The 26194-nt window shown below is 41.8% G+C and overlaps 1 protein-coding gene and 1 pseudogene across 1 annotated transcript in view; both read right to left on the reverse strand.

The window, feature by feature from the left end:
* LOC126416008 (somatostatin receptor type 2-like) overlaps nucleotides 1–26194 on the reverse strand; it is a 694311-nt gene that overhangs the window by 189488 nt on the left and 478629 nt on the right. The window lies entirely within an intron of this gene.
* LOC126428304 (5S ribosomal RNA) lies at nucleotides 17754–17871 on the reverse strand (annotated as a pseudogene).

Genomic DNA, 26194 nt, shown 5'->3' on the forward strand with positions numbered 1-26194 from the left:
GTAGCATCCGACCCACTTTACACTTTAAGGCTGTGGGTTACTCCGTAATGTGAATGAAATAAATATATTCCCGAAAAGGAGAGGACATTTCAATTGAAAGTCGCTGCTTGGTATCGTTGGATAAATCCAATTTGCAGTGCCTGTGTTGTTAAGCCGGCCTCTGTGGCCGATCGGTTCTAGGCCCTTCAGTCTGGAACCGCGCGACCGCAACGGTCGCAGGTTCGAATCCTGCCTCGGGCATGGATGTGTGTGATGTCCTTAGGTTATTTAGGTTTAAGTAGTTATATGTTCTAGGGCACTGATGACCTCAGATGTTAAGTCCCATAGTGCTCAGAGCCATTTGAACCATTTTTTTGTGTTGTTAATAAGAACGACGGAATGTTCCTTCGGAAATGCATGCCCTCCGAAGGAGTATTGCGTCGCAGTTCTTAGCAACACAGACATTGCAATATTGGAGTTGTACAGGGTTTTCGTGACACACTTGTGGTCGTCGTTAATAGAATGTCAAGTACTGATGTGATCCTCGTGAATTTTTGCATTTAACAAGCAGGTTTTTTTTTTGTCTTGTGGCTCGCGTCTTCGGATATTTCTTACACTTTCAATCAACGTTTGTCATTTCTCATGGTACTAGCTCATGCGATTGGTTGGTGTTTGGTTTTGATAGCTTGGGACGCATTTCAAAGACACACCACCAACTGATTCATGAGGCAGTTCTGACTCTAGCTACGTTTTATTCCTGTGTGGATGACATTCCAACTACTAGCTCCAAGAAAATCCGATATGTACACGACCTGGCACCGATGTGTCAGAATAAAGATGTCAAGCATTGTGGGAGTACACACTAAAATGGCTTCACCATTTTGAATGATTATTTTTGCTAATGGAGACTACTGCCCCGCTCAAGTAAATCATAGGTTACAGCGTTGTATGTCTGTAAGAGGCTCACATGAAGTTAAATGTGTATTTAAGAGCATTGAAGTTTATCTTAACTACTTCTCTGAATATCTAGGTCTCACTATCGATCAGAAACTAACATTTAAACGAACCTGTCACAGATGCTCCGAATGTAATAGCAGTTATCTGAAGAATATATCCGCAAAGATTTATAAATTTTTGAGTGGAAAAACTGGTAGAAGCCGACCTCGGGGAAGATCAGTTTGGATTCCGTAGAAATGTTGGAACACGTGAGGCAATACTGACTCTTCGACTTATCTTAGAAGGAAGATCAAGGAAAGTCAAACTTACATGTCTAGCATTTGTAGACTTAGAGAAAGCTTTTGACAATATTGACTGGAATACAATCTTTCAAATTCTAAAGGTGGCGGGGGTAAAATACAGGGAGCGAAAGGCTATATACAGTTTGTACAGAAACCAGATGGCAGTTATAAGAGTCAAGGGGCATGAAAGGGAAGCAGTGGTTGGGAAGGGAGTGAGACAGGGTTGTGACTCTCCCCGATGTTATTCAATCTGTATACTGAGCAAGCAGTAAAGGAAACAAAAGAAAAATTCGAAGTAGGTATTAAAATCCACGGAGAAGAAATAAAAACTTAGAGGTTCACCAATGACATTTCAATTCTGTCAGAGACAGCAAAGAACTTTGAAGAACAGTTGAACGGAATGGACAGTGTCTTGAAAGGAGGATATAAGATGAACATCAACAAAAGCAAAACGAGGATAATGGAATGTAGTCTAATTAAGTCGGGTGACGCTGAGGGAATTAGATTAGGAAATGAGACACTTAAAGTAGTAAAGGAGTTTTGCTATTTGGGGAGCAAAATAACTGATGATGGTCGAAGTAGAGAAGATATAAAATGTAGACTGGCAATGGCAAGGAAAGCGTTTCTTAAGAAGAGAAATTTGTTAACATTGAGTATAGATTTAAGTGTCAGGGAGTTGTCAGGGAGTCGTTTCTGAAAGTATTTGTATGGAGTGTAGCCATGTCTGGAAGTGAAACATGGAACGATAAATAGTCTGGACAAGAAGAGAATAGAAGCTTTCGAAATGTGGTGCTACAGGAGAATGCTGAAGATTAGATGGGTAGATCACATAACTAATGAGGAGGCATTGAATAGAATTGGGGAGAAGAGGAGTTTGTGGCACAATTTGACAAGAAGAAGAGACCGGTTGGTAGGGCATATTCTGAGGCATCAAGGGATCACAAATGGAGGACAGCGTGGAGGGTAAAAATTGCAGAGGGAGACCAAGAGATGAATACACTAAGCAGATTCAGAAGGATGTAGGGTGCAGTAAGTACTGGGAGATGAAGAAGCTTGCACAGGATAGAGTAGCATGGAGAGCTGCATCAAACGAGTCTGAGGACTGAAGACCACAACAACAACAACAACAATTGCCCTAAGTGTCTATACGTTGACTGGACTGTCTGCAGTGCAGGAAGGGCGCCGCTGTTGTATTTATGAACTTTTCTTACCGACAGATTAGGAGTGACGCCTGTTAAGGCAACTTCTAATGGCGAGTTGCATTTTGTCGCATTTCCGCTGTCTCAAGTTTGCGGTGGCGCCTTAGAGGTAAGGAGGAAGAGCAGCGTGCAACGGCAGACCGGGTCGGGATAAACGGATCACGGGAGATGTGGCGGTACTGTGTAGATAGAGCCGTGTTTGCCCCCGTAGGGCCACCACTTTTGCAAGTGGGCGAGTAAACAAACGCAGCCAGCGCCAAGGGAGCTCTCCAGCAGGACTGCCCGCGGCCACACACCACTCACCTGGGAACATTTTTGCAGTTGGTTGGCGACCTAGAAACTTACCATCTGCAGCACTACTCGTCTCGGTGAGCGATAGTCAACGTAGTTAGTTACTGCAACTTTCCCTAAGTATTCATATTGCAAGAAAACTGGAAAAAGTATATGTGATAGAATAATTAGAGCCATAAGGAACACAATAAGGAAGGAAACAATGCTGTAATTCTACATTACTGTGGCGGTGACAGCAGGTTTGGAAGTGTGTGAAGCGGTGATCTCCGCTAGTAAGGAGAAAGGTAGAGGCCACGTCCCTGCAATGCAATTCTTCGACCAGCTATTGAGTTGACAAAGAGAGAACTGAAGAGAAATGAAGACATACGCTAGCCCCTCAACACTTACAGCTTAAACGGCTACATTTTACATTGCTTGTTATTTGGTGACTCCATGGCGTGTTGTGTGCACCACGACCAAACAGTGGATAGAACTGGAAGGAAAATCAGCACTGGCCGTATTTTGTTGTTTTATTGTCAACAAAATCGATTTTCGGTCACTTAGTGACCATCCCCAGTGCTAGAAGTTAAAAATTTTCACATAAGATCAGAGAGTATAAAACCGAATATCACAACTACAGCTGCGTATGAACATAACAGTTGGTAGGAACATACCTGTAATACACAATTAAAATTGGTAGGCACTGGTATCAAGCTATAACCACAAGCTTAGAGCGATCACATAAACTGAGGCCGCTGTGTACATGCACCTGTACAGCAGACCTCGGTGTGACAGGGCTTGGAACGTCCTCTATGTGACATGTGTCACGTGAAGACTTAATATTACTGGTTTTGCAAGATATTAAAACAAAATACCTCTTGCGCATTTGTGACTCATGAAGTGATTCAAATATAAAATGTACGTAAAAAACATAGCAGACGAAGGGGGAAGGAAACATCTAAAACACACTGGCGTATTGTTTTTTTTTTTTTAAAAAAAACAACTTAAATTACTTCATGGGTTACAATTGCGCAAGAGGTTGGCAAATTTCTCTTCTCCAGAAACGCTTTCCTTTCCTTTTCCAGTCTACATTTTATGTCCTCTCTGCTTTAGCCATCAGTTATTTTGCTGCGGAATTAGCACAACTCATCAAACTCATCTACTACTTTCAGAATCTCGTTTCCGCATCTAATTGCCTCAGCATCACCTGATTTAATTCGACTACATTCCGTTATCCTTGTTTTGCTTTTGTCGATGTTCAAATTATGCCCTCCTTTCAAAACACTGTCCATTCCGTTCAACTGCTCTTCCAAGTCCTTTGCTGTCTCTGACAGATTAACAGTGTCATCGGCAAACGTCAAAGTTTTTGTTTCTTCTCTCCGTGCTTTAAAATCTTCTCCAAATTTTTCTTCTGTTTCCTTTCCGGCTTTCTCTGTGTAAAGATTGAATAATATAGGGAAAAGGCTACAACCTTGTCTCACTCGTTTCTCAACCAGTGCCTCCCTTTCATGCTCCTTCGACTGTCTGGTTTCTGTACAAGTTGGACATAACCTTTCGCTTCCTATATTGTACCCCTGCTACCTGTGGTATTTCAAAGAGAATATTCCAGTCGTCATTGTCAAAACCTTTCTGTAAGCCTTCAAATGCTATAAAGGAAGGTTTTTCTTTCCTTAACCTATCTTGTAAGATAAGATGTAGTGTCAGTATTGCCTCAAGTGTTCCTGCATGTCTGCGGAATCCAAACTGATCTTCCCCGAGGTTGGCTTCTGCCCGTTTTTCCAATCTTTTATCAACCATTTTTTGTTAGTACTTTGCAGCCATTGCTTATTGAACTGATAATTCGGTAATAATCAGGCTTCTCAGCACCTACTATCTTTGGAATTGGAATTATTTTATTTTTCTTGAAGTATGAGGCTATTTCTCCTGTCTCATACATCTTTCTCACCAGATGGAAGAGTTTTGTCGGGGTTGGTCCTACCAAGGCTACCAGTAATTCTAACGTAATGTATTCTGCGGCTTGTTTCGGCTAGGTCTTTCAGTGCTTTGTCAAATTCTTCTCGCAGTATCGTATCTCCCATGCTATGTTTATCAAAGTCCTCTTTCATTTCTATGATATTGCATTCAAGTTCATCTATAAACTTCTTCCTTTTAGCTTTCCCTTCTTTTGTTAGTACTGGTTTTCCATCTGAGCACATGATACTCATACAGCTTCTTCTCTTTTGCCGACAGGCAAATTTAATTTTCCTGTAGGCGGTATCTATCTTTCCTCTGGCGATATATGCTTCTAAATCCTTACATTTGTCCTCTAGCCACTTCTGCTTAGCCATTTTGCACTTCCTGTCAATCTCATTTTCGAGGCGTGTGTATTCCATTTCGCGTGCTTCGTTGGCTGCATTTTTATGTTTTCTCCTTTCATCAATTAAATTCAATATCTCCTGGGTTATTCAAGAATTTCTGCTGTGCCTCGTGGTTCAAAATGATTCAAATGGCTCTGAGCACTATGGGACTTAACATCTGAGGTCATCAGTCCCCTAGAACTTACAACTACTTAAACCTAACTAACCTAAGGACATCACATACATCCATGCCTGAGGCAGGATTGGAATCTGCGACCGTAGCGGTCGCGCGGTTCCAGACTGAAGCGCCTAGAACTGCTCGGCCACAGCGGCCGGCTGTGCCTTGTGTTTTTACCTATTTGATTCTCTGCTGCCTTCGCTGTTTTCTCTCTGAAAGTTACCCATTGATCTTCTACTTTATTTCTTTCCTCTGTTGTAGTCAGTCGTTGCATAATGTTCCCTTTGAAACTCTCAATAACCTCTGGTTCTTTCAACTTATCTGGGCTCCATCTACATTTCATAAACAATAAATTGTGGCCAGAGTCCATATATGCCCATAGAAATTAAAATCTTGTTCCGAAAACTCTATCTTAGCATTGTATAATCAACCTGAAATCTTGCGATGTCACCAGGCCTCTTCCACGTATACAACCTTCTTTCATGATTCTTAAACCAAGCGTTAGCGATGATTTAATTACGCTCTGTGCAAAACTCAACCAGGATGTTTCCTCATTCATTCCTTTCCCCCACTATATTCACCAACTATTTTTCCTTCTCTTCCTTATTCGACTATCGAACTCCAGTCCCCCATCACAATTAAATTTTCGTCTCCCATAACTATCTGAATAATTCCTTTTATATTTCTTCTGCCTCTTCATTATCGGTGGACCTAGTTGGCTATAAACTTGTACTGCTCTTGTGGGTGAGCTTTATGTTTGTCTTGGCTACGATTATGTGTTCACTACGCTGTTCAAGTAGCTTACCCGTATCCCTGTTTCCTTATTCGTTATTAAACCTACTCCTACACCATTCCGTTTGGTTTTGTTATCATAATCGTATATTGACCTGACCAGAAGTCCTGTAACTCCTGTTACCAAACTTCAGTAATTCCCACTATATCTAACTTCAACCTATCTATTTCCAGTCTTTAAATTTTCTAACCTACCAACCCGATTAAGGGAGCTAACATTCCACGCTCTGATCCACAGAATGCCAGTTTCGTTTCTCCTGGTGATGACATCCTTAAAAGCAGTCCCCACTCGGAGATCCGAATGGGGGATTATTTTATCTCCAGAATATTTTACCCAAGTGGATGCCATCGTCGTTTAACCATACACTAAAGCTGTATGCCCTCGGGAAAACTTACGGTTATAGCTTCCCCTTGCTGTCAGCCATTCCCGGTACCGACACAGCAAAGCCATATTGATTAGTTAAAAGGTCAGACCAGTCAATCATCCAGACTGTTGCCCTGCAACAAGTTCCACGTTTGTCTGGAGTCCCTACAGATATTCCTTCATTGTGGTTGCACCTGCGGTACGGTTATCAAGCCACCCAACCAATGGTACAGTCCATGGCTAATGGTTCATGCACGTCCCTGGACGATACGATCTAAAAAACGAACTTCATAGATGTGAATAAAATCTTCTCGGTTTTCAAGCCGTACCAATTCGAATAAAATTCTCGAGCTTTCGATGGCTGTCTCCGTCATCGTTGTGAGGAGTAAAGCTACTGACTGCCGGTGCAGATTTTTTTCTTTATTGTAATTTTAAAACATTTACAGAAAGGTAGGCCGGCAGCGGCCTATCTGTGCCGCTCTTCGGTCACAGAAAAAAAAAAAACAACGTAAAACAGGAAGACATATAAACAAACATACATGGAGGATAAAAACAGGAGACATACATTTTAAAGTAAATGAAGGCGTTACGGACGCACTTTTGTATAAAAACGTTCAGCACTGTACACAACGGAGAGACAGAGTTTCGCATGTGAACGGAAGAGCACTGAAGTAGAGACACTGAGGAACTGACGGGAACACAAACACTAGCACCGTGGCGACGATCTGCGGCCCACTAAAACTTTACTGTGCATACGAAAAAGCCGGGGGCCTGCCAGAGGGAAACCGGTGCTGACACGATTTTCCGTTTATGTACCCACGATTACGGCCGCTGCCACCAAGCAGAGAGGGTCGAAACGACGCATGCGCGGAAGGTGAGTTGGGCAGCTCATAGCAGCTCCGCCCCGCCGAACACCACCTCGACTACAGGCCTGCGCACACACTTGTGACGTCACATACTGATGGCCGGGTCTGTATCGGAACGTTCCTGTTAAGCACTCTGAAGCTATACGGACTTTACGAGTTTTAGAGCCGAGACCGCATAGAGATTCTCGTGCTTTCGTCTTCTACATGTCCTTGTAATGGAAGTATGGAAATTTATATCAGTGCGTAAAGTAACTGAACAAAACTGCCCTATGTTATTTCAAGATGTAAAATTATTTTGACGATTTGCCTTAAATACGCGTTTCTAGGCTTGAATACGAACTGTAATTTTAAATTATGTCTTTTACCTCAGGAGCTACGCTTTCTTGCACTAAAAAATCGGCAATATGCATCAACAAGCAGACGTTTCCGGTTTTAAATAAAGCAGCTGGAGCTCCTACAGAATTTAAGAATTTGTTTCCCTGGTTATTTTCGTAACTTTTCCTCTCCACTTCAAAATTTGCTGATCTCGTACGAAACTCATATCATTCGACGAAATGGAGCACCTCCTGACATAATGTTTATTAAATCAAAAAACCCGAAAATTACTTTATTTCCCTGTTTCTCCACAACATTAGAACCTTAAACATGAAAAGACTGTTTCTCCTATATCCTTGATTGAAATTCGTGTCACAGAGTGCTGTTACTTTAATCACAATGCACTTACCTCGAAATTATGTTTTCTATACTGCTTAATCTGTCGAACACTGAATTCATTAAAGCAATTTTCTAAGATAGTTAACTCAAATCGAAATTATTTCCAAATAGCTGTACATGTAAAACTGAACAAAATCATTCTGTAGCTCTTCCAAATAAAAGTACTTAAAACTCAGTAATCTGGTATGAATGATAAGGAATACTAAACATTTCCGAGTCACACTAATTAATATAACTGTTCTGTGTGACAATAGTTGCAAATATGAGAGACATTTCACTGCCAGCTGCGTATTAACCTCGCAGCCATGGTCCAGAATTAAGAAACAAATAATACAGGTACTTGATACATAACTGCTTTTAAAAACAATTGGTAAATCTGGTGCAATAGAAACAAATAACACGCTACAAATTTTTTGTCATTTACTTACCCTTGAATGATGCGTAGACACAAATTCCTGTCTGGAAATAGCTGCAATCCAGCGATTTCTCAACTTCACACACTTGGGAAATCGAAACATGTGCACTTAAATGCCTTTTAGGGATTTATAATTTGCCTGACAAAAGGGAACGCAGCACTTGTATCCCATACTTGGAAGAACTGTAGGCGAATACTGTATGAAATGTATGTCACTTCCACGTGTCACACACTTCAAAAGTGGCTCTTAGCACTAAGGGACTCAACATCTTAGGTCATAAGTCCCCTAGAACGTAGAACTACTTAAACCTAACTAACCTAAGGACATCACACACACCCATGCCCGAGGCAGGATTCGAACCTGCGACCGTAGCAGTCCCGCGGTTCCGGACTGCAGCGCCAGATCCGCACGGCCACCGCGGCCGGCTGTCACACACTTCCAACACAACATACACGCCAACAGGACTGCCGACTGAAGATGGCCAACATTTTGTGACGTCACGTGCGAATATGGCCGATGTGCGTAGGCCTTGTATCTAGAAGGCTTTGGCCCGCCACGGGAGCCGCCACGGGACGTAACTGCCGCTACCGCCTCTCTACAATAGTTAAGCATCCGTCGTTGCTTCTGTTGTGTATGAAGAGGAACTACGGGCCTCATGGAAAAAGGGTGACCCGGCTGAGTCACGCAGTTTGACTGATCACGCGGTGTGGCCATTGCACGCGTTGATCACGTAGGCTGACGCGAGGATCAATGAACTATACTTGACGGGATGTATCTGGAACATTTTAGGTGATTAGAAGTTAGTAGACAGGAATACTATTAAGTACTTAGCTTTAATTCAGCATCAGCGGTGAACGTCGATCTTGACTTTGTACAATAATATTTACAAGTGCAGTTATGCAGGGTGAAAAGTATTTAAACCGACAAACTCTGGGAGGCTGTAGGGGACATCAAAACAAATATATTTCGCTATTGTCATTTTTTCCTATGAGGATTATTTAAACCGGTGGAGGCCGCATTACGCTCTTCAGTTGTTAAGAGGCCGTTTTACGATCTTCAGTTGTTAGAGGCCGTATTACGCTCTTCAGCTGTAGGCAACTGCTGTCCACCAGTGTAGTAGTGCATTGTCTCTGTTTACTAATGGAGCGATACACCTGGAGTGAGTACACTGATATGGCTGGTGCGTACTACGTAGCGCACCACAACGGACCAGCTGCACAGCGTGTTTATCAACAACAATATCCTAATCGCACATTTCAGTCGTCGTGTGCGTCGATTCCTGGACCGAGGTGGTCCTGTACCACGGCCTGCTCGATCCCCAGATATATCCCCTCTGGACATTTTTGTGAGGGGAGAGATGCGCAACCTTGTTTACGCAGCTCCTGTTGCATCAGAAGAGGATCGTGTTTCCCGGATAGTAGCAGCAGCAGGAACAATTCAGGATACTCCTGCGGTTTTTACCCGTGTCAGACAGAACATGATCCGACGGTGTAACCTTTGTTTACGTGTCAATGGAGGCATTTTTGAAAATCTACTGTTATTGAAGTTGGGTTGTGTTAATGTGCTATCTCTTGGTCATAAAAAATGGAAAAGTGTTTGTTGGTTTAGTTAATTTTCCGCCAGAGAAATCTTCCTCTACCGTTTTAAATACTCCTCATAGGAAAAAATGACATTAGTGAAAAATATTTGTTTTGATGTCCACTACAACCTCCCAGCGTTTGTCGGTTTAAATACTTCTGTAGACAGAACTGCGAACACTGCTTTACAATTTTGATTGCTTCACACATATAGATCAATTGGCAATGCATAAACTGTATGTGGCGCCTGGATAGGTCGTAGCTACTGACTTAGCTGAAGGTTATGCTAACTAGCGTCTCTGCAAATGAGATCTCTGAAGGTATAACAAGTGAACCGTTCCTACTAACGTCAGCTGTAGAACTGGCCAGAGCGCTAGCTTGTCTCTTAAGACCAGCCGAGTGGCGGCGCTCGGTCTGCTAGCGTGGACAGTGGCGACTCGCGGGTCCGATGTGTACTGACGGACCGCGGCCGATTTGAAGCCTACAACCTAGCAAGTGTAGTGCCTTGCGGTGACACCACAGCTTCCTTTCGACATCCAAAGCCCCTCCCCCCCCCCCCCCCCCCACGCCTTTCTTAGTTTGTAACCCTGGCCTCTGTTAAAATTGTTGCTGTTCATTCTAATCTCAGACGCCTCTTTTATAACGGAATTCCAGTATGTTGACGATTGCGACAAGTATATGCATTCATCGCCGTTTCTATCCGGTGTGAACTCTCATATAAAAATCTTTGAAGAATAGCATGATCACAGTCAATAAATGGAAGTATTATCTTTTTCTGTTTAACGGGATATTTAAAAAAAATATATTTCTGTAATGCAGGAAAAGGTCTTCTTCCAGATCGCAAGTGCGTATTAAGTCCAGTTTAAGTTGTGGTATAGCATTATGTTTTACTCACACATACACGCACACACACACACACACACACACACACACACACACACATACACACACACACAGAGACACAGGTGTGCAACATATGAGAGATAGACTAAAGGTCACAGACTGTCTCTTGACGCAGGTAAGCAGGGTCTTCTTATTGCCAGCCGCAACCGGGATAAAGCCTCTGCTCATCCGGCTCTAAGATTGCCTTTCGCTTTGATACAACCTACACAGCCGCATATTTCTGCCACCACCGAGCAGAGGCGCGGCAGGATGTGTCCGTTCCGCCGCTGTTAGGCTTGGTTGAGGTCGATTCGGTGTGAAAAGACTCCTTTGCTCCTTGTGGACGAGTGGGTGAACAAAGCGACCACCAGTAAACCACCAAAGGATCTTGGTAAGGAAAACTTCTTTCATTTCTGCCGCGACAGATCCTGCAGCTAGCTGATGACGAAATGACGTTTCCTCAGAAACAGCACGTTCCTTTCCGATCATTATTACTATTAAAAGTTATCACAGTGGGTCATGTCACCTTCAACTCAAGCAAGTGGGCCATTTAAAAGTCTTGCTGAGGACAACCTACCGATGACGGTCTAGCAATAGGCAACAGTAGCTGGGCTAACGAATGGTCCGCGTTGACAGAGGCAAGCGCTGATCGTAACGTATGCAGTAGCCTCAGCCGCTGGACAGCTAATTAAATTAACATAATCATATTTAAAATATCACAGTTTAGAAACTCAGAACTCAGGGAAACTCTCAGTAATAATAAAAATACGCCATAGAGATAGAAAATTGTTTAGTGAAAAACAAAAATACAGTTTAGTAACAAAAGAAACCGACTACCCACGAGACTACTAAGATGCACGATCAGTTAAAGCTCTAACAATATCGAACGTAGTGACTAGCGTGGTTTACTCAGGGTCTCCACGCGTAGCGAAAGTGTTAAGCGAATAATTCATCTTTAGAGACTTTGGTTTGTAGCATACGTCCTTAGAAAGTATAAAGTACCAATGTCGTTATGGTTTGTTAAAAATAATCATTTTTTCGCTAAGATGGCTACATGTACTAATGCCTATTCAGTGTTTCTTGTGACTGTTCTTTGATATTAAACTGCCTACAGCTCTATTTGCAAGGCTAAATAAAACCATGAAATACAAAAAAAGAGTGCTTCAAGAATGGAAGAATACCTGCTTACTAAAAAAAAAAAAAAAAAAAAAAAAAAAAAAAAAAAAAAAACAAGTTATTCTCATACGTAATTTGAAGCTTTCAACAGGTCACGAACCGCGAGAAAGACGTCGCATGCTAGAAGACGAAACACAGTGTAACGTTGCAAAAAAATGGTTCAAATGGCTCTGAGCACTATGGGACTTAACAGCTGTGGTTATCAGTCCCCTAGAACTTAGAACTACTTAAACCTAACTAACCTAAGGACGACACACACATCCATGCCCGAGGCAGGATTCGAACCTGCGACCGTAGCAGTCGCACGGTTCCGGACTGCGCGCCTTTTTTTTTCTTTTTAATCTCATTTTGTTCGCTTTCGTTCGTTGCATCTGCTCGGGGAGGACGTCGTAAGACATCCGTTTAAGTTCGTTGTTGACCGATTAACTCAGTTTTTTATTACAGAGGGCAACTAACCCTCTCACCAAACACGCTGAGCTACCGTGCCGGCTTCTAGAACCGCGAGACCACCGCGGCCGGCTGTAACGTTGCAGCTTCTGCGGAAAGTGTCGACAGGTATTAGGAATAACATAGGTGCCCTATTTTTTCATATGCTTGTCGATGGAGAATAAGTACACCAGTGTCATCGATAAACAGTGCATTAAGGAACGATGTAACGTAATCTTCTTAGGTACTAGAACCTCAGGTACAGCACAAAAACAAAAATGCAGTAGTCCGCGGCTCGTGGTCGTCCGGTAGCGTTCTCGCTTCCCGCGCCCAGGTTCCCGGGTTCGATTCCCGGCGGGGTCAGGGATTTTCTCTGCCTCGTGATGACTGGATGTTGTGTGATGTCCTTCGGTTTGTTAGGTTTAAGTAGTTCTAAGTTCTAGGAGCCATTTGAACTATTTGAAAAATGCAGTATGGTATCGGTAACATTAAAACACCATCGACTCACAACTTTTTTTTTTAATGTGTAGCATGTATTACTTGAAATGTGGAAGAATGTCCTAGTTTTAATGACACAGCTTCACACCATGCTTATTAAAGAAAGTACGACGATATGGGGTATCAAACCAGCTTGTGAATGGATTGAGGATTTCTTGATAAGCGGGACGCAGCATGGAATTTTGGTTAGAGAACCACTGACAGATGTAGAAGTAACTCCGGCATCCCCAGGGAAGTTTGTTGGGACCCTTGCTCTTCATATTGTATGTTAATGACCTGACAGACAATAGTGACTAATGACCTCAGTCTTTTCGCTGATGGGACAGTTGGCTATAATGGAGAACTGACTGAAAAAGCCTGAACAAATTATCAACCATGTCTTGGTCAGATTTAAAAGTGGTAGAAAGGTTGGGAACTTGCCCTAAATCTTCAGAAATGTAAAACTGTGCACTTCACACAACGAAAGAAGAAGTGGTATCCTATGACAGTTAATCACAACTGGAATCAGTCAATCCCAACGAACACGCGAGTGTAACGATTCGTGTGGGCATGAAGTGGAATAATGACACACATAGGTAAAGCAGGTGGAAGACTTCGGTTCATTGGTAAGATAGTGGAAAAGAGGAGTCAGTCTACAAACGTGCGACTTATCTCAGAATATTGCTCATGTGTGTGGCACCCATTTCAAATAGGACTACGAGGGGATAATGAACGAATACAACGAATGGGAGTACTGCAAGAACGCAAAGTCTCGCGGCGATAACACTGAATAAAACTTTCTCGAATTTCAAGCCGCGTCACGTTAAGATACCACGAGCTACCGACCAAGCACTCCCTGTCAAATGGAATGACCGCCGATGCGCTGCTGGTACGCCCTTACATACTGTAGCTGCCGGCTGTGACGTCACAAACGCTCGCGGCATCGCAGTGTATGGTTATAAGTTGACTCCGCCAGCATTCGCTGGGCACGCTTCAACCTCGCGTTCGCTAGACACCAGGCAGCGCAGATCTCCAGGCCGCCGTCTCTATTAAGGGGGTTATCGGTGATTTTTATTTTGCTGACTTTAATTACACAGTCTCAGAAGCCGCTGGTGCGAGCCACTACAGAGGTTTCGTCGAATTTGATCTGGTGATAGTTTTCCAGAGCATGCTCAGCTAAAGCGGATTTTTCGAGGTAGGGGAGGCGATAAAACCCCTTATGCTTCTTCCTGCGCTGTTCTAATGTGTGCGCTATTTGTCCGACGAAAGAGTGGCCACACACGCAAGGTACCTTGCAGAGCCCAGGCAATCTGAAACTTGCCAGATCTGTAACTGGTTTCAGTAATCGTCGGGTTCTTTGCCAGGGGCCTTAAGAGAGATTTGATTTTGTACGATGTAGTGATAGTAGTGACGTCACAGGTGGCAGCTAGAGTAGGGTGGTGAAAAACATTCTTAAAAGCCTGTGAGGGTGCTGCAGGTTAGGTCATGCTGAGAAATAACTGTTGAGAAATAATTCGATACGTTGCGTCGTTTCCAAGTTAATTTGCTTTGAAGTTATCCAATCAGGCAGTTGCTCTCGCAAATTCAAGGGCCCACCAGATACAATTAGTGCCAGTTATTCAGTTGTTCTCATTGCGTAGATCAGTGGTTCACAGCCTTTCTGAGACAATTACCCCTTAGTTTAACCAGATATTAGCGAGTACCCCCGCCCACCCCATCATCAAGATAAGCGCGTAACTAAATTTTAGAGTGAAACAGAATTTTCTTCGAAGATTTTTACTCTTAAAATTACTAAAGGTAAATCATATTGATTTTTCATAGACGTTTTATTAAACCACGAATAAAGAGTCAATGAGACAACTGGCATTGTTAATTTCCAGCAACCTTTTTCTACTGTACGACTGTCGAACCCGGCAATGCTTCGCAATTGTTTGATGTCTATTGGAAAAATCGTTATATGTCCTAATCTCGCCGGCCATTGTGGCCGAGCGGTTCTAGGCTCTTCAGTCTGGAACCGCGCAGCTGCTACGGTCGCAGGTTCGAATCCTGCCTCGGGCATGGATGTGTGTGATGTCCTTAGGTTAGTTAGGTTTAAGTAGTTCTAAGTCTAGGGGACTGATAACCTCAGATGTTAAGTCCCATAGTGCTCAGAGCCATTTGAACCATTTTGTCCTAATCTCTTTCTCCTTCCTCTCTTTGTCCATCCCCTCCTCCACCTCCTCTCTTTTTCCATTCCATCCTCTCATCATCTCTCTCCACCTCCTTATCCCCTCCTTCTCTCTCTCTCTCTCTCTTTCCGTCTCCTCTTCCCCTCTCACTGGACTTGAGCCTTGTTTATTATTATTGCCAACGAAACCATGATTGGGAACTGATATTGCATAAAATCAGTGGGTGAATCTGTTGGGATCATTGCTATACGGAGTATGAGATATCCCTCCTGCTGTCTGATCTATCAGAATAGTAGCAATAATGACTATTTCAATTTCAACTCAGTTCAATTTTTTCCGCGAATTGTAGACCTATTATCTGGAAACTCTAAACAGGTAGTACATATTCGTTAATCATGGTAACATACAGTGTTTTATATTATGTATGTAGTAATAAATCATGTTAACAGCAACCATTGGCAATATTAAAGCTGAAATAAACCAGAACATTTGAAAATAAGAACCAATTAAAGAAACGTAAAATAAAAAGAAATAACTCAAGTGAATACCTTCCAGCTTAGATTGCTAGGTACAGGGCGACAATTATTGAACTATATGAAATAAAATCGTCATAATTTCTGAACGGTATGCCTTAGGACATTCAAACTGCACCATTGGCCGTGGGGCGCGATGGGAATTAGTATCCTATTGGGATGGGTTCGTCAGTAAGCAAAATTAGCTACATCTGGGAGACTGAGAATCCACATTTCGCGATCGAGAAGTCTTTTCAACCTCAACGGGTGACTGTGTGGTGTGCGATGTTCAGTCATGGAATAATCTGTGCGATATTTCTTGACGGCATGATGACTAACGAACAGTAGGCGATTTTGGAAGATTATTTCATTTCCATTAGTCAAAGTGACCGTGATTTCGACAAGATGTGGTTCATGCCATCGAAGCAAGAGAGTGTTTGATGTCCTGGAGGAGCACTTGGGGACCGCAATCTGGCTCTGGGGTACCCAGAGGCCACTGGCATGGGCCTCGATTGGATGCCATATTCTGCGGATCTGAGCACATGCGATTCCTTTTTTGTGGGACTATATTAAAGACAAGGTGTACAGCAATAACCCCAAAACCACTGCTGAGCTGAAAACAACCATTCAGGAGGCATCTACAGCATTGATGTTCCGACACTTCTGCGGGTAGTACAGAATTTCGCTAGCCGTCTGCACCGCATCATCGCCAATGAAGGCAGGCATATCGAACATGTCATAACCTAAATCGGAATCTCTGTAGTGACGTTTTCAAGTTGAATAACGAGTGTGCACGCTGTAGTTCGTAACTATCTATATTTATTTTCATATAGTTCAATGTCACCTATATGTTACTGACAACCTCAGAATAACTCGAAGTTTGCCGACTAACTACAGTTATACCTACTTCTCAACATATTGTGTCTACACTATTCTACATCACCTACACTGGTATGTGCGCGGCTCGGCAATCCTCGAGTCTCTGCATACCCGTGTGGGTGGCCATAGCATTCTTTCTTTCTTTTCTTTTTATTTTATTTTCCTTTTTTTCCTTTCACACACACACACACACACACACACACACACACACACACACACACATATGTCCGTCTTAATTTAATTTATATGTGCGTATCATTATCTAAACTGAGGAATCGTTTCTTGAGACCTGTTGACTTTATTTTGATGTTCAGAGCGTCCACTTGATGTTATAGGCTAAAAGCTAAACAGCTGCCTTTCAGATGTTCGATTTGCTATCATATGGGACACCTGAGAACGACATGATCAGTGGAACATTCCTCTCCACATTCACAGACTGGTGTGTTACTACACACCACTCGATGCAGATGTTTGCGATATGCACCGTGGCCTGTTCATAGGTGCACCATACCTCGAGTACGAGTAACGTCGAGCAGTTTGGGCCTTTTTTTGGTGCTTGGGAATATGCTGTAAACATGCCTTGCAGTGCTCCTAGTGCCTCGGTCAGACGCCATTCAACTTCCAGGTTCGTAGATGTCTTTTTAACAGTCATATAAGTTCCTGTGATCTCGTACACACGATCATATTGCTCACGCCTCAACCAACAAAGACAGTCTTTCGAATAGTTCTAATCTGCAAATGGGTAGGAGGACAAAGTTTCGTATGATTCAGTTTCCGTAGTAATATTCTAATCATAAGTCGATAAACCATAAATAAAAAGTTCGTACTTTCTATTAAAACCAACTGTGAGGAAGTAAATAAAGAAGCAGCACACAGTTCCGTATACAATTTTTGTTTAGAAGTATATTTAACCTAAAGGTTTGAAAACTGACTAAAAAAAACGCACATTTTCACTTCACAGCCTTATAGATTACTATTTAAAAATATATAGCCTATTTCTGTCCGAATATTTGTTATAGCATCGTGTAAAAGAATGAAGCAAATCGGTCACGGACTTTTCGAGACTTACGGTAATAACGATAAGTAACTAGTTATTATTTATTGCGCTCCGTCGTCAGGCCACAAGTGGCCCAACGGGACCATCCGGCCGCCGTGTCATCCTCAGAGGAGGATGCGGATAGGAGGGGCGTGTGGTCAGCACACCGCTCTCCCGGTCGTTATGATGGTATTCTTGACCGAAGCCGCTACTATTCGGTCGAGTAGCTCCTCAGTTGGCATCCCGAGGCTGAGTGCACCCCGAAAAATGGCAACAGCGCATGGCAGCCCGGATGGTCACCCATCCAAGTGCCGGCCACGCCCGACAGCGCTTAACTTCGGTGATCTGACGGGAACCGGTGTATCCACTGCGGCAAGGCCGTTGCCACACGATAAGTAACTACTTGTCTTTATCCAATAGTACAGACGACGCAATTCTCAATGCATCGTTAGCACTACGTACAACACCATCTCAGAAGAAAGATGACTATCGATGCTGAGGGTAGTCATTGTTACAAAACATGCATCTTCCGCAGCACTCTTCTTCCTGGCGACACACGTGCTTCGTCCATACCTTGCATCACCATTTAAAATCAACCAATTAAAATGTGTGCACTATACCTGGAAGACTTAAGGCTGGTAATGGTTTGTATCTGCCCGCTGCCACTAATAGTAACAACAACAATAATACTCTAGTGTATAAACAGCTGTATAGAAGTAACGAATTCATAGTTATTGTTTTGTTGTGCTATCAGTTACATTGTTTGTATGTTACGGAGTGAATAACGAAGTAGTTTCTGGCACATTGCGGGAACTACTACAATAATCTGAAGAAAGAGTTTTCACGAGATATCTAAGCATATGCCACGTACATGTCTCAATTTTACTCTCATGATGCTTGGTACGAAAGCACGAAGAAGGTGTCTGGTGTGTGGAAAATGATCGTATTTGAAGAAAAAAATAAAATTAACCAGTAGTAAAGACAGTAATACAGTAGTGTTAATAGTAATGATCTTTCAAAAGTAATTTAGATTCGTGACCCAAACAAAATCGAATCCTTTGGTTTCTACCCTTCAAAAAACTTCACTTTACCCCTATCGGGGTAATTACCCCCAGGTTGGGAACCATTGGAGTAGACGACAGCGCAGGACACTGCTCAGCCTTTGGCTCGGGTCAGATCCTTGCTACCGTCCCATCTCCAATTTTTGTATCGCTCTTTTTTCCGGTTTTAGAAAACCAAACGAAAAACACGTTTGGCGACAACGTCCCTAGCGGGCCGCTTCAACGCTAATTAACTCGGAAACTTCGCAACGTATCGCATATTTTTCTTAACAATTATTTCTCAGCACAATCTACTCTGCAACAACCTTACAAGCTTTTCAGACTGTTTCTGACACCCTGTATGTGGGCGTACCAGCAAGCCATCAGCAGTTACTGACTTCACAAGGGCCGAAGATTGGCTGCTACAAAGCTCGTGACATCTTAACCACTCGACGCGGTTGGGAAACGGAGAACATTTTATTTAAGGGCCATACTAATGGTCACAGGTTCGTATGAACCATGGGATAGCGAAACAGCGCTGCTGAGAAATCTGAACTGGCAGGCGCTAATTACGAACTTTCAAAAACCAGCACTGAAGAATCTAGGAACATGCTGAAACTCTCTACGAATCGCTTCCATAGGAGCTGCGAAGACAATATTAGACTAATTAAAGCGCACACAGAGGCATCGGGCAATCGTTCTTCTCGCTTTTCAAACGTAAGAGAACGACAGAATGGAACTACTGGGTTTGGACGCGCTCATTGTCACGCCGTGAATGAAATTCAACGTTGTGTTAGCGCGTCAGTGCGGATTTTCCAACGTGTTTACATGGAACGTGTACCACATGAAGCCGTGTAATGCGACGTAAGGGCTATGGTTGTAAAGAGATCATAAGCAACAGGGAACGGAGACAAGCGTTACGCTTTGTTAATAATAATCAATTTCAGATCCGACAGGAAATGCTGCTCTCAAAGCAGGTCTATCTGAACCAGTTTCCGAGGTCATGTTGCGGAGAGGACTGCGTGTTTATTTCAACCTTCTCAGTGACCATGCGCTGCCTCTTCTTTTGCGCCATCATGACGACTGTATTGTGAACATCCCGTGCTTCTTGATACCAAGCACCAAAGATCAATGGCCTCTGCCAACTTGGTGAAAATTAACAATGATAAACCGTGAGAAACTCCATCAAAAATTAAAATCATGAAAAAATAGATAATGTTATCGTTATAAGCGGAAATATTTTCCGCCTGTCTCTCTCGTTACGTAAATTTAATTACTTATCAATTAAGGAAGAAATAAAAACTTTGAGGTTCGCCGATGACGTTGTAATTCTGTCAGAGACAGCAAAGGTTCTGGAAGAGCAGCTGAACGGAATCGAAAGTGTCTTGAAAGGAGGATATAAGATGAACATCAATAAAAGCAAAACGAGGATAAGGGAATGTAGTCGAATTAAATTGGGTGATGCTGCGGGAATTAGATTAGGAAATGAAACAGTTAAAGTGGTGAAGGAGTTTTGCTGTTTGGGGAGAAAAATAATTGATGATGGTCGAAGTAGAGAGGATATAAAATGTAGATTGGCAATGGCAAGGAAAGCGTTTCTGAGGAAGAGAAATTTGTTAACATCGAGTATAGATTTAAGTGTCAGGAAGTCGTTTCTAAAAGTATTTGTGTGGAGTGTAGCCATGTATGGAAGTGAAACGATAAATAGTGTAGGCAAGAAGAGAATAGAAGCTTTCGAAATGTGGTGCTACAGAAGAATGCTGAAGATTAGATGGGTAGGTCACATAACTAATGAGGAGGTATTGAACAGAATTGGAGAGAAGAGAAATTTGTGTCACAACTTGACTAGAAGAAGGGATCGGTTGATAGGACATGTTCTGAGGCATCAAGGGATCACCAATTTAGTATTGGAGGGCAGCGTGGAGGGTAAAAATCGTAGAGGGAGACTGAGAGATGAATACACTAAGCAGATTCAGAAGGATGTAGGTTGCAGTAGGTACCGGGAGATGAAGAAGCTTGCAGAGGATAGATTAACATGGAGAGCTGCATCAAACCAGTCTGCATCAAACCAGTCTCTGGACTGAAGACCAGAACAATTAGCATGGAATTTTTTGAATAAAATTAATTGTGTGACCTTGAGTATTTACCATCATTATCTTACATTCTTCACTTCGTTGGTGTTGCACTATATTACGTATATACTCCTCTTCTGATTTAATTTACCGACTTCGTACTGAAACCAAGTAAAACATAGAAAAAAATACAGCATCTCTGAGAGACAGAGAATATGGGCACACAATGAACAACTAAAGACATGTATCAACTTTTGAATGTATGAAGACAACTGTAATACAGTCAATTAACATTTGATGTCATGAGCTGATGTAAAAACAAATGTATTATGAACAGTGAAACAATACATATGCCACAGAAGATTTACTGCTATGCACACAAAATGATTGAAAACGTTGTATTTCATGATTTCTTAATAAATTTGTATCTTATAATATAGGTAATGGTTCGAGAATGAACGAAATGTTGGAAACTGTTCACGAATAAAAATATTATTTGCAACTCTGACGGAAACTTTAATTAGTAACTTACAAATACAATTCGTTGCAGATCCGAATACCAGCACAATGTTGGAATTACATACACAATTTTTTCAACATTATTACGGAAGACAACCTTCTCACTTAATATTTTAATAAAAGTCAGAAACCGGTGACCAGAATCAGAAACTAAAAAGCTGTAGCCATATGGGCTGCTTTCTATTAAAATAATGTCACAGATTTCTCTGTGACTGTGTTCCCCTGGGAATCGTTTTCATCTTATGGAATCTGTTGGAAGGTAGTAACAATCCTTATACACACACAGTAGAGGCGTGGTGGATAGTCTACTGTGTCCTACATAGGGCGGGTCAGTCACAGAAATATGCGCCGCGTTTCACCTTCCCAGTAAATTTCCGCACGTGACTGGTGTCGGAAAGAAGTGTTCCAGATGCGTCGTCATATTTAACAGAACGCTGTCAGCGCGAGTGCGTTTCTGTGCGTTGACCCGCCAACAGAAGCCGCTAAATTGCCCGCCGCGCTCCAGGTCTGTTTTAATGGCTGCGTATAAAGAGCGAATTTATTTCTGGGCCGGTGCTCCGTGTTTATTTGACGTAGTAGAGAAATCTGCGCTTTTGTAACTGTCTCCTGCGAGTAAACAAATCTGTCCGAGGTACCTGCATAAGCGAGTTCATTTTGCTCGGATTACATTGGTATGGAGATATCCAAGGGAGAAGTGTGAAATTACGAGTGTGTGGTAGTCACTGTTCTTTTTATTTTTCTAACTCAGTCTGCTTTACCGCTAAATCGCTGTATACACACCCTCCTATCTCTCCTCCACATTAGTACTCTTATCTACATCTACCTCTACACTGATACTCTGCAAATCACATTTAAGTGTCTGCCGAAGGGCTCAGCGAACCACAGTCACAATTCTCTATTATTCCAATCTCGTGTCGCGCGCGGAAACAACGAACACCTATATCTTTCCGTAAGAGCTCTGATTTCCCTTATTTTATTATGGTGATCGTTTCGCCCTCCGTAGGTCGGCACCAACATAGTATTTTCGCAATAAGAGGAAAAAGTTGGTGATTGAAACGTCGTGAGAAGATTCCGTCGCAACGAAAAACGCCTTTCTTTTAATGAGGTTCATCCCAAATCCCGCATCATTTCAGTGACACTCTCTTCCCTATTTCGCGATAATACAAAACATGCTACCCTTCTTTGAAGTTTTTCGATGTACTCCGTCAGTCCAGTCTGGTAAGGATCCCACACCGCGCAGCAGTATTCTAAAAGAGGACGGACAAGCGTAGTGTAGGCAGTCTCCTTAGTAGGTCTGTTACATTTTCTAAGTGTCCTGCCAATAAAACGCAGTCTTTGCTTAGCTTTCCACATAACATTTTCTATGCGTTCCTTCCAGTTTAAGTTGTTCATAATTTTAATTCCTAGGTATTTAGTTGAATTTAAGGCCTTTAGGCTTGACTGATTTATTGTGTAACCGAAGTTTAACGGATTTGTTTTAGCACTCATGTGGATGACTTCATACTTTTCGTTATTTAGGGTCAACTGCCAATTTTCGTTCCATACAGGTATCTTTTCCAAATCGTTTTGCAATTTGCTTTGATCTTCTGCTGACTTTACTAGTCGATAACGACTGTGTGATCTGCAAACAACGTAAGACAACTGCTCCGATTGTGTCCAAAATCTTTTATATAGATATGGAACTGCAAAGGGCCTATAACAGGACCATGGGGAACGCCATTATGGCAGAAACTCTGGTCCCCTCCAGAGCAAAACCTTTTCTGCCTCCATCAGTCATCAGGATGCATCCTCTAAATACTATTCAGTAGCAGGGATCAGACTTTGTAATGACTGCCCTCACTCTATCTGAGAACCAAATCACATCTCAGGTTTCAAAAGGCAGCTATCGATCTAGCTCACATAAGAGTAACAGGTGTTTAAATGCGCCATTCGCTCCACCACAAGTAAGCAGCCTCATTTCTCACGAGATATTTCTCATTTATAAAAGTCCTAGATGGGGCAGTATATAACAATCTTTTCTCTTAGCCGGCCGCGGTGGTCTAGCGGTTCTAGGCGCGCAGTCCGGAACCGCGCGACTGCTACGGTCGCAGGTTCGAATCCTGCCTCGGGCATGGATGTGTGTGATGTCCTTAGATTAGTTAGGTTTAAGTAGTTCTAAGTTCTAGGGGACTGATGACCTCAGAAGTTAAGTCCCATAGTGCTCAGAGCCATTTGAACCATTTTTTCTCTTAGAACTCGCTATAACAACTATCTTGTACACACAGGAAGACAGTTTTACTTTCTACTGTAACTGTTATTATTATTATTATAATTATTATTATTAGTAGTAGTAGTAGCAGCGGTAGGCGGTACTCTTATTCCAAATGACCCGGATCTTGCTTCAGATCTACCCTTCACTTCTTTTACTACCCATATTATTACTATTTTTTTTTACAATCGTATTGACGAACTAGGATCACGCTAACAATTTCAGTTCCTCTTCTTCCTTTGCTGTTGTTTCCTATTTTTCCAGTATTCCCTCATTTTCTCCCTATGAAGTCTACTTTCTTCTGTCCATGTCTTTCCCGATTTTTTATTTCTTCTGCTTTGAAATCCTTCCAAATTTAGTAAAACTACCAAATGGTTGCTTTCCGCTATTTCTGATTGTTCGATGTTGTTTCTTTCTACACATTTCCTTACTTCTGTAAGCCACGTTATTGTCGATTTCTTCTTCCAGAAATATAGGAGTATTTGTTTCGATAGTCTATTTCCATCCATTCGGTAGATACGTCCGAAAAATGGTTAAGCTTCGTTTGGTCATTGCTTTAGATATTTTATCTTTATTTTTGTAGACCTCCTCGTTATTTCTTATTTTCCAACCATCTGCAGTTTTTATTACACCCATTATTTTTCTAATAATCCTTCTTTCCAGTACGTCTAGTTTGTCATCATTAGCCATTCAAATCCATATAAACATTCTGGTCGTACGACTGTTGTGTAGTGTTTTAGTTTTGTTTTTCTTGATGTACATTTCTTGTTGTAAATATGTTTGGTCAAACCATATGCTCTTTCCATTTTGTTAATTCTTACATCTATTCCCGATTTATCTAGTACATTCTGTTGTATAGTTTCTCCAAGATATTTAAAGTTTTTACGCGTTGTATTATATCTGTTTGTGTTTCTATAAATTTTGGCACATTTTTTATATTTGTCATGAATTTTGTTTTTTCAGCTGCAAATTTTAGACCAGTTTTGTTTGCCATTTTTTCCAGAAGGTTTATATGAATAACTGTTTCTGTCAGGTTTTCTGAAAGTATTGCAAAATCATCCGCAAAAGCCAAGCAGTTTACTTTAATTCTATTTGTTTTCCTTCCCAGAGTTATTGGTTCAATTTTGTGATTTTTTAGCTCCGAATTTTTTCTAGAACACAATTAAACAGTAAAGGTGATAAACCATCACCGTGCCTAACCCCAGTTTTTATTTCAAATGGCTGAGATACGAATATTGCTATTTTCATTTAATTCATATAATTTTTGCCCTTATGGACAGTGTTTGAACTCAAATATCTCATGATGACACAATTTTCACTTCTTTCCTTTCTTTCTTTTCTCTTCCCAAAATCTCTTCGTGCTCTTGTTTCCTTTGTTCCGTCCGTAAAGCCGCCGTCTTCCTCTTCTCATTTACCATAAATTTTGCGTTCCTGATTTTGTTCCTGAATTCCTTTCTGTCTTTTATCATTTGTTTGTTGATCCTCAGCTGCCTTATGTCTTCCTCTATTTCATGATATCAATTTGTTGTAAAGCTTGAATGTTTTACTACATCAAAGATTCTCTTTGTAAGTCTTCTGTTGTCCATTCTCTGTATGTGTCCGTAGAAATTTAGTCTGCGTTTTCTGATCATGTCTGTGAGTCTGGCAGTGTGTTGGTATAACGCATTGGTAGGTCTTTTCATCCTTATGCCATCTTTGTGTATTGGTCCGAATATTTTCCTGAGAATTTTGCGTTCTATTTTGTTTGTCTCTATAATGCCTGATGCTCCAACTGTGGTCGTTTCTGACGCACATAGTGCTTCCGGTAATACAACGGTTTTGTAGTGTCTAATTTTGGCCTGTCTTGATATGCTTTTCTTGTTATAATGTGACCATGTGAGTTTGTATGCTTTCTGGGGTCTTTCTGTTCGTTCTATGTTTGATACCCTGTTTGATCCTCCTATTTGTATGTATTCCCCTAAATATTTAAATTTTTCGACTCTTTTTACGGATCCATACACCGTTTGCATGATGTGTACATTGTTGGTTTGTCGTTCCATGTAATGAGTCTTCTCATACGATATCTGTAGACCTATTTTAGCAGCTATTTCATGTAGCTGTTGCACTGCTTCCTTTGCCTCCTGTGTGTTATTACTAAGTATGGCTATGGCATCTGCAAATGCCAGACATTTTATGATTGTTCTTGTTTCACGTGTTCTTCCTAGTTGTATTCCTTTAACTTGTTCTTCCTATTGTTTGACAGTTTTGTCTAAGACTTTGTTAAACGGGATTGGTGAAAGCTCATCTTCTTTGTCGGACACCTGTGTGTATCTGGAAGGGTTCAGAAATTTTTCCCATGACCTTAATCTTCGAGGTGGTGTCTGTGAGCGTCTGTTGTATGATTGCCCCGGTTTTTCTGTCGATGCCATATTCTTCGAGTATGTCAAAGAGCGTTTGTCGGTCTATGGGGTCATACGCTTTTTTTGAAGTCAACAAAGGTAACTACCGTGTTTCTTGTCTGACTTTCAAAAGTGTTCTCAAGTTCCAGATCTGTTCTATGCCTGACTTCCTCTTCTGAAGCCTGCCTGGTATTCCGCTATTTGCGGATCTGCTTGTGGTTCTAGTCTATTTAATAACACCTTTGAGAGAATTTTATATGTGACTGGTACTAGAGAAATACCTCTGTAATTATTTGGATCTGACTTACCACCCTTTTTATGTGTGGGATGGATCAAAGCACATTTCCATTCCTCTGGCAACTTCTCTGTGACCCAAATTTCTGAGATAATCTTACAAATTTGCTTGGTGATGTTTTCATCTTGGAGCTTCCAGATCTCGGCAATAATACCAT

Source organism: Schistocerca serialis, chromosome 1 (genome assembly GCF_023864345.2).
Source record: "Schistocerca serialis cubense isolate TAMUIC-IGC-003099 chromosome 1, iqSchSeri2.2, whole genome shotgun sequence".
Lineage (NCBI taxonomy): Eukaryota > Metazoa > Arthropoda > Insecta > Orthoptera > Acrididae > Schistocerca > Schistocerca serialis.